Here is a 9678-nt window from a genome sequence, read left to right on the forward strand (position 1 = left end):
CTAATTCAATTTGCTCGTAACAAAATTATGCATTTTGAAAACAATATTCTAGTTCAGATAATATGTGAATTCAGGTTTTCAATTTTTTAATAATGAAATTCCAATAATAAAACTCTTCAATTATTCATTCATTTATTATCAAAAATTGTTCTTGTTCTTGTAAATCAAGGATTATGATGCAAAAGGCATTGGGACAAGACAGAAATATGCGAGGCCAATTTCAAAAAGAGTTTCAAGTTCCCGATCAATTGAATCTAGAAATCAACAATTCAGTTCCTAGTTGGAATCTTATTTTTTATTATTCTGTCGGAAAAATTTATTTTACAATTCAAAGCCAAGCAATATCCCTTGAACAATATTACAAAATAACACATCATGTTGTTCAATCCATAATGATAACAGCTGATAAATTTGAAAGTTGGTGGACTAGGACTCCATAAAATGGCGATTTTGCAATGCATCACGGGACTGTGTCATGACCTGTATTTTATAGACCTTGGCCTCTCCAATTTGCGTTTACTATAGTCGTCGACTGCGGAAGTTTACGCACTACCGAAAACGCACCTCAAGTTCTAGACTTTAAACAGCTGGAGTCAGAAAATTGGCTTTCCGAAACGGGGCGTAGTCGCAGTCCACGTTCAAATTAAATTTCGAAAAAACTAGAAAATCGAACACGAAATAATATAAAGAGAAAATAATGTAAAGTTTCAGAATTTTTGAATTATTTAGGATGTTTCATTTCGTCAAGGAGAACGTTTCCAATTATAGAAATGAGAAGATAAAGATTATCATAAAAACTGCGACTACGCCCCGTTTCGGAAAGCCAATTTTCTAATTCCAGCTGTTTAAAGTCTAGAACTTACCTGAACCCCGAACTTGAATACCGGCCCCAAATTGTACATATTCTTCTGTATAATACAAAAGTCTAGTTTGGTTAGTTCGAGATAGTCATTCAAAATGCAACGAACATTCAGATTACGAAATAAGATGGAAAAATGGGAAAATCTCAGAATGAAAAGAGCAACTGGAAGTTGGTGAAGAACTCCAGGTTTTAAAAGTCTAGAACCTAGCTAAATGCCGACCTCGGAATTCAGCCCTTTGTGATTTGCATGTATATTAATAGAGAATGTCTTCATTTATTAATTAATGATCGAATTCACACTCATTAATATTGAAATCTCTTTTATTTTCCAGGTGAGTTGGAGCGCTATCTTTTCTATGATACCTTCATATACGTAGAGTTCATAATATAATACGTAAGTAGCCCTGCTCAAACATTCAGGTTTATCTCTCCCTGGTCCGGTTGCACAAAAGCCGGTTACATTTCAACCGTGTTTAATCTCACAAGGACCAATCAGAGAAGGCTTCCATGAAGAGACGGCTTCTGTGATTGGTTCTTGTGGAATTAACTACGATTAGAATTCAACCGGCTTTTGTGCAACCGGCACTCATTATCTTAGTTTCCTTTTTCTCATCTAGTCTGCTTCTCTATATTTGTCTCATTTATCTTCTATAATATAATTGAGGAGAGAATTGGTTTATACACTTAGGGGATTGGAAAAACACGAAAAACAATTTTCCTAAGGGTGAAAAAACATTTTTCACTCATGATATACACAACCTTTTTCCTCCACCTTCATTTTTATAGAAACTTCAAATAAAATAATTTTTAAAAACGTACGTGACCAAACAATGTGTTACAACATAATCTGAAAGTAAATAGAAACGACTGGCTTTTAATCACAGTTCTCCGCCGATAGCGCTATCTGTCGGCAAAAGTTGTAACAACAATGGCCGCCACAAGTACAGCTATGATGAAGTTCCCGTTTCAAATTTGATTCGTTAATGAGGAATATTCGTTGGCTGGTATTTTGAATAACATGGGATAAAAAATTTACATTTTTCTAGTATAGTGATATGAATTTTGTAATAATTTTAGCATTCAAACATGTCTGGTTGAGGTATTGAATTTAGTTGGTTTAATGACTACTCTATTTATGCTTCCTGATCCAGGCTTAGACCTTCTAACCTATTACAATATAAGTTTTTAAAATAAAGATGCTTCCAATGTTATTTAAATGGAGTCACTTTTCCTCCCTAGGGAGTTTTTCTGTTTTTTACTACCGAGAGCGTAAAAGTGACACTTTAGTATTATGTTTTAGGGAGTAAAGTAACCTACTTTAGACAGTAGGTGGAGGAAAAAATAATTCTTCTTCACAAAAATATTACTATTTCAACTTTGAGAAGAAAATAGAGCCTCCAAATCTATTGTGGCAAATAATTAATTACTTTTCCGAATGCTTCTAACTTTTTTCCGCTTCTCCATCAGTTCTATGGCGGGATTAACTTTCAACTGCGAGCATTGTTTGAATGGGGAGCATAATATATAACAAATGCTGACAATTTAAAATGACTCCCACTGCAATGAGGTGCCAAAGTCTTTTTGTAGCTTACTTTTCCCATTATCTCAACTTGGATTTGTAGTTGCTGATCATGCTTCATCTCTCTCTTAACTTAACTTAGTTACTTTAGTTAGTTTTAAGTTAGTCTTAGTTAGTTTTCTCACACGTCACACACAATAAGTTGAAAGCCCCAGACGAATTCAATGATTTACTTTGTTCTCAACTTTCTTTTCTTCCAAGTTTTTTCTCTGTTCAATACTTCTAATTCCCAATTTTCTGCTTCGTTCTTTCGATACTTTTCACAGGTTTGATTTCTCCTCCTATATTACCAGATAGTTCTATAATTTTCTAGCTTCGCACTGTTGCCGAATCGTTTGGTGGAGAAATCAGATGAATAAATGAAGAAATATAATTGACGTTTTCTGTCTTTTTTGTGGATTATAGTAAATGTTCTTACATCTAATCATGCAGTCTCTTCCCTTGCATCTCCTCTCAGCTTCTCCTGATAACTTAGCTTTAAAATTTAAATCGAGAATCATTGAAAATTAGAAATCGAATCATTTAAAATCACAAGCAAGAATTTGAGCGAATCATCATTTAATGATGATTTATAATGTAATCTTTTTCATATAAAATTCAAATACAGCAATCCTTCTTCAGCTCTTGAATCGTTTCCTTTTCAGCCAACAATGAGAGAAAATTGGAAAGAAAAGGAAGTACAAAGGTGAAGTGGGAAAAGTATTAGGTGAAGGAGGAAAAAAGGTACAAGAAAAAGTGAATAAAGGTGATGTGGGAAGGAGTAAGTGGTATAGTTGGAGGAGGATATGGGGGAAAATGATGCGGAATGGAAAATGAAAGGAGAGAATGTAAAAGGAAAGCATCAGTAGGAAAAGGGATGGGAGGAGAAGACGGAGGAGGAGGAGGAGGAGAAGGGGAGGTGGAAAACAAGATGGAGAAGTAGGAGGAGGAGGAGGAGGATGAGGAGGAGCAGATGGAGAAAAAAAGAAAAAAGTGGAGAAGAAGAAAAAGAAAAAAGTGGAGAAGAAGAAAAAGAAGAAGAAGGAGAAAAAGAAGAAGGAGAAGAAGAAGAAGATAAAAAGAAGAAGGAGGATGAGAAGAAGAAGAAGAGAAGTAGAAGAAGAAGAAAAGTGAAAGAAGAAGAGAAGTGGAAGAAGAAAAATAAGGTGAAGGAGAAGAAGGTCGTGGAGAAGAAGGAGGAGAATGAGGAGAAGTAGAAGAAGAAGCAGTATAAGATGAAGGAAAAAGAAGAAGAGGAAGAAGAAGAAGAAGAAGAAGAAGAAGAAGAAGAAGAAGAAGAAGAAGAAGAAGAAGAAGAAGAAGAAGAAGAAGAAGTGGAAGAAGAAGACGCAAAACAGGAAGATAAATGAAAATGGATGAAGGAGATGAAGAACAAAAGGACATGAAGGAGAATTCGACCAAGATACGAAGGAGAAGAAGAAGAAGAGAAGTGAAGAATATGTTGGAGCAAGAAGAAGATGAAGAAGAAGAAATGGAAGGAGAAGAAGATGTGAAAAAGAAGACAGGATCAAATTGAAAGCAAGCATCAGAAGTATAAGACACGCATCGGTAAGGCCGGTAATGTTATCCGACAAGTTTTTACTCTGTTCTCGAAATTGATTCTCCCGTTCTCTTCTCTTTCTTCTTCTTCTCCTTCTTTCTTCTTCTTCTTCTTCTTCTTCTTCCCCTTTTTCCTCTTCTATTCCTGCTCCTCTCCTCCTGGTCTTTCTGAACTTCTTTTCCGTTTTGCAAAGTTCAGTCAAACTGATCGGCAGACAAGATTGGCGGTGGGACTCCTCGAATTGACTCACTGTCTCCGCACTTGATTTATTGCCCATCAATTCTGTTTCAATGATCGTTGTCCCATCTTTTCTCAGCAAACAAGTTGTGGTACACTACCGGCCTCATTCAAGATTATAATAACAATGACTGGAGTGAATAAACTGTACTGATTATCTATATACATAAAAATGAATGTCTGTGTGTTTGTTTGTTCCCTATATACTTGAAAACTACTTGACAGAACGGTATGAAACTTTGAGAATATGTTGTGTGAATATTGGGGATGGTTTCTGACCGGAAATTTTAATAGGTTGGCTAATGAATAACAAATAGTGTGTAGGTTTTTGATTTAGTATTCTAATTTTTTAAATAAGTGCAATATTTCTAAAATTTTTAATTTTTTGTGATTCATTTAGAGTATAAAATCAACCTTCAAATTCAAAATTTTAAATCATCATTTCTGGACCGAAAATGAAGTGACGAAGCAGTGTGTGACTATATAACCTTTTGGACAACATTAACATTTTATCAAAATTTTTGGAGAGAAATAGTACAGGCTGAGCCTAGTTTTTCCTCCAATGTCATAATTGTATTATGATTATAGTATTTTATACAATAAATAAATAAATAATGATAATTATTCATTAATCCATTTCACAAACCTCTGTTTTCGAAATTGTCGGCCGAGCGGCTACCGAAAAACGGGAAGATGATCATGATTCAAGATCATATTGTGATAATATGATTTAGCATCTAAAGCTGTAATAAACACGTCACCCTGTGGTAAATTATTGTGTACTGGTATTGGTACGGTAGTTTGGAGTTGAAGTGTAGTTGATTGGTACCAGCTCAAATATCAATCAATCAATATCAATATCAATATCAAATCAATCAATCAATTTTATTGGAAAATAAATTTTTACAATGTTCGGTCCTGCTAAACCCATGGGTTTTTCTATAATTGTAGATAATTTTTTAAAATAGGTGCTGTAGATAATTTTTCCTTAGAAGACCTTTAAAATAATATCACTCTCCTATCATTGAGAAACTGGAAAATGTTGAAAAAATGATTCACTTCATGAAAGAGAGTTGTTCATATTGCATTCATTGATTACTTAAGAATGACAGAATAATTAACATTTTTTTTTTTAATTCAGATTAGCTTATATTCATCTTAAAATGGAAGATGGAAAGAATATGGAATTCTTTGTGATTCATCGTACATCGCATATTTCCTGAACCATCTATTGACAATTAACAACTATGTACACATTAAATTCATCTTTGAAACACTGATTTAACCAATCTATTCTTTTTAATTCAACACTTCACTGATAGATATTACTACCAATTGATTGAGAAGAATATGTTTTCGGGATTATAAATGCTGCATGACTAAGTGCATGAAGATGGTCTACTATTCCTTAGTTCGGTCTCTGCTTACCTATGGGATTGTAGGATGGGGGGAACAAACTACTTGCACCTTGACCCCCTCTTAAAAGTGCAGAAACTAATAATGAAGATCATGAAGCAGAGACCACCTCGTTATCCGTCAGACCAGCTCTACAATGAGTTTGGAGTGATGGACATAAGACAGCTCTACTCCTTGGAAATAATTTGCAGACTACACAAAAACCCGGGAAGCTTTCAACATGGGAACCACAGTCATAACACAAGAAACAGAAACCTTCTTATCACGAACGTGGCTAGGAAGGCAATATATCAACGACACTTCAACCACCTGGCACCAAAACTCCACAATCTACTTCCTGCACAAATCAAGTCAATAGAGAACCCAAGAATATTCAAACTGCCGCTAAGAACTGGATTATTTCAACTGGACCACATCATAATATAGAAACATAGTCTCAAACATATGTGAGCTCACTTACCCAACGTATTTGCAGTTTGCACCCCCACCCACAATCTATTACTACTACAGTACTACTCTAGTACATGGGTTCCCATAGTTGAGTAGGTTAATTTCCAATAGAATTAAATTCCATATTTTTCATAAGCCTATTGTATTGTAGATATTTTGTACTTTTCATGTTTCAATTGCTTGATTTTATTTTTTACAAGGAAATAAATTCATATTTTACTGTTATTATTATTATTATTATTATTATTATTATTATTATTATATTATTATTATTATTACAATGCCCCAATATATGCTAAATTAGCTACATGGGGTAGCTACAAAATTATAATAGGAAATCTTAATAGATTCTCACTTCATGTATGATAGATATAAGATGATATAAGTATAATGATTAATCCAATTTGTAAAACCTATCATTCATTCATGTAATGTGAGAGAAATTTGAATAAAAAAAATATTATTATTATTATTAACTCACAACAGGAATATGGAATAGAGCTGGAAGATAGAAATTTGGAATGTTGCAATTATTAGAAAAACGGTTCTCTTATCAAGTTGTGTTTTTCTCATTTATTGAAAAATCTCCTAGAAGATTAATTAGATGACTGATTTTGATATTATAAATGACTCAATTATTTATATTACTATTTTGTATAATCAATATTATTGACTGATTTTAAGTGACGTGGTCACGACTGGGCTGTAGTGACGTCACCAACTGATAAAACTGTGCAGATTGCAATAATAGTCTGGTGTGAGTGGAGAAGCCACGTCACATTTGCAACGATAATATGCGTCACGTGCTGTCATGTCACGCACGACAGAAACGCCCATAAAATGCCCGAGTAACGACCGAGGAAGTCTGTGTGGTGACGAGATTATGCACCATAGTTACTGCACTGCATTCTAAAAAACAGAGATGGAAGACAGGGGAATAACACAGAAAAGACAGAGAGAGATGGAAGAGTGAAGACAGAGGAGGGAGCTGTGGAAGGGAAATAGAGAAGGTGTGCTGAATAGGTGTTGAAAAAACAAGTGAAAGACAGAATTGCAAGGATAATAGTGATATTTATGGTACTATGATAGTGGTATTTACTACATTTTCAATGTAGTGGACTAATTTTTTGCGATAATTTTCAATCAGAATCCAGGACTGAAATATTAAGGGCTATGAGCATGTTTTGTTATTGATTAGTTGTTTTCAGTAATAATATAGTGGTTTATTGACAACAATATAGAGGTTTATAATATAGTGTATAAGAGCGAAATGGCACTCACTCACTGACTCACTTACTCGCAGAAGTAAAAATCTACCGGACCAAAACGTTCAAATTTGGTAGGTATGTTCAGTTGGCCCTTTAGAGGCGCACCAAGAACAGATTTGTGAAAATTTCCAATGATACTCCCAAAATCTGCGTTTTTCCAGCGTTTTTAGCGTTCTCTCAGCTTTATCGAGAAAAAATGAACAGAAATTGTTCAAATTTAGTACAGAAGCTCAGCTAGGGTGTAATAATGCTGTGTTAGAAGGAATTTGCAATAACGTCAAAGATACGCCCAAAATTAGTGTTTTTCTACCGTTTTTTTTTGCTTTTTCTCAGATTTATCGAGAACAAATGAACAGAAATATTGTTCAAATTCAGTACAGAAGCTAAGCTAGGGTGTAATAATGTTGTGTTAGAAGGAATTTGAAATAACCACAAAGATTCGCCCAAAATTAGCGGTTTTTTGCGTTTTCTCAGTTCTTTCATCAAGTAATAGAATGTGATGAGGTGACTTTAATATTTCATCAAAGATACGCCCAAAATCAGCGTTTTTCCAACGTTTTTCTCTGTGTTTCTACGTTTCCTCAGTACTTTGACTTTCTGATGAATGAAGCATGCTCAAATGAAAAATGCAGGCGAGCCCGCTGATCTCATTTTTGGGCGATCCAGTTGGGGGTCCAGGGGGCGGAGCCCCCTGGCTAGACGGATATGGCGAGCGAAGCGAGTTTGACGGCTAGTAATAATATAAAGGCTTAATAATATAGTACTAGCAATGATATAGACTAGTGGTTTATAGTGGTTATTGACAGCATCACTGCTTGAGGGCCAGACAAAATAAGTCGTTTTTTAGGCGTTTTCAGACGGCGTATTTTGAGTCGGCAGTACAGGAAGCTCTCCGATTGGTTGATTGGGTTGACGCTGAAAAATGGCCTGAAAATACGGCTGTGGTCTGGTCCTTATTCTATCAATCATTAAGGGACGGTTCCTGAGCTCGAGAATCAGCTAAAATTAAACTTTTAGACTTTAAACAGTTTGGGTTAGAAAACTGGCTTTCCGAAACGGGGCGTAGTCGCAGTTTTATGATAGTCTTTATTTTTTCAATCCTGTAATTGGAAACGTTTTTTTTTGACGTAATAAAACATTCTTAAATAATTCAAAAAGATGGAACTTCATACTATCTTCTCTTCATTTTACTTTATGTTCGAATCTGTAGTTTTCGAAATTTAATTTAAACGTGGACTGCGGCTACACCCCGTTTCTGAAAGCCAATTTTTTGACTCCAGCTGTTTTAAGTCTAGAACTTAGTTAAATCCCGAGTTAAGGAACCGGTCTCAAGAGTTTAATATCAATATCGGGGACCGAGCTTCGCTCTGGAGTACAAAAGCATAAAAACTTTATTACGAAAGAAGAAATTATAATAACATTCATATAGAAATGTTCTATCTAATCACAGTAAATTGAGATTAATTCCCAGAGGAATGCAAAAATTTCCGTCACAAAGGCCCAGTTGCAAGAAAGCCGGTTGAATTTCAATCCTGATTAACTTCACGTGAACCAAATCAGAGAAGACCATTTCAAAAAGATGGATCTACTGGAATTAATCAGGATTGAAAATAACCCGGCTTTTTTGCAACCGGCACTAAGTACCTGATTGAATGATTACAAAAGTTCAACAGCTGAGTCATAATTTTGACACAGTCCCACACAAATGAACTCGCTCATTCACTTCCATGACCAACAGACGACTAAATAATTATTATCAGTTAATTATTATGTCCTTCAGCGAGTTTTCCCAGGGATGAGACCTAGTGCAATCGAGTCTTTATATTATAAATTTACTTAGTTCTGAATTTTGTGAGAATCGTTAGAGCCGTTTTCGAGATCCGTTGAAATAGAAACATTTAAACATCTAAACATCTGAACATCTAAACATCCAAACATATAAACAAACATATGAACAGAAGTTGCTCATTTAATAGTATAGGATAGAATCAAGCTTTATATAAGTTTGACATCAAACTATATCAATTGATTTTGAATTTTCAACAGCACCAACATTCTTCACAAAATATAGAACACTGAAATTGCAGCTTCCATTCTAGAGAAGCCTTCCAAAGTGAATCCACTTAAGAATGACAGAATTGGTAGATACAGAAGCGTTAATGCTATATTCATGAGAAATATTGCAGGTTGTAGTGAATCAAATACTTCCTTCATTTCATTTGACAGGAGATGGAAGCAAGACTTTGTGACGTAAAAAACTCTGCGAATATTGAACATTTTCAAACAATGTCTACGAACATTGTTGACATTCATTTTCTCCTCTCTC

The 9678-nt window shown here is 34.7% G+C and overlaps 1 protein-coding gene across 1 annotated transcript in view; it reads left to right on the forward strand.

Annotated features, from left to right (window-relative positions):
* Positions 1-9678, forward strand: part of LOC111055953 (CUGBP Elav-like family member 1) — a gene marked incomplete in the record, with an annotated part of 852529 nt that overhangs the window by 479247 nt on the left and 363604 nt on the right.

The sequence above is a fragment of the Nilaparvata lugens genome, chromosome 5 (assembly GCF_014356525.2).
Source record: "Nilaparvata lugens isolate BPH chromosome 5, ASM1435652v1, whole genome shotgun sequence".
Classification (NCBI taxonomy): Eukaryota; Metazoa; Arthropoda; class Insecta; order Hemiptera; family Delphacidae; genus Nilaparvata; species Nilaparvata lugens.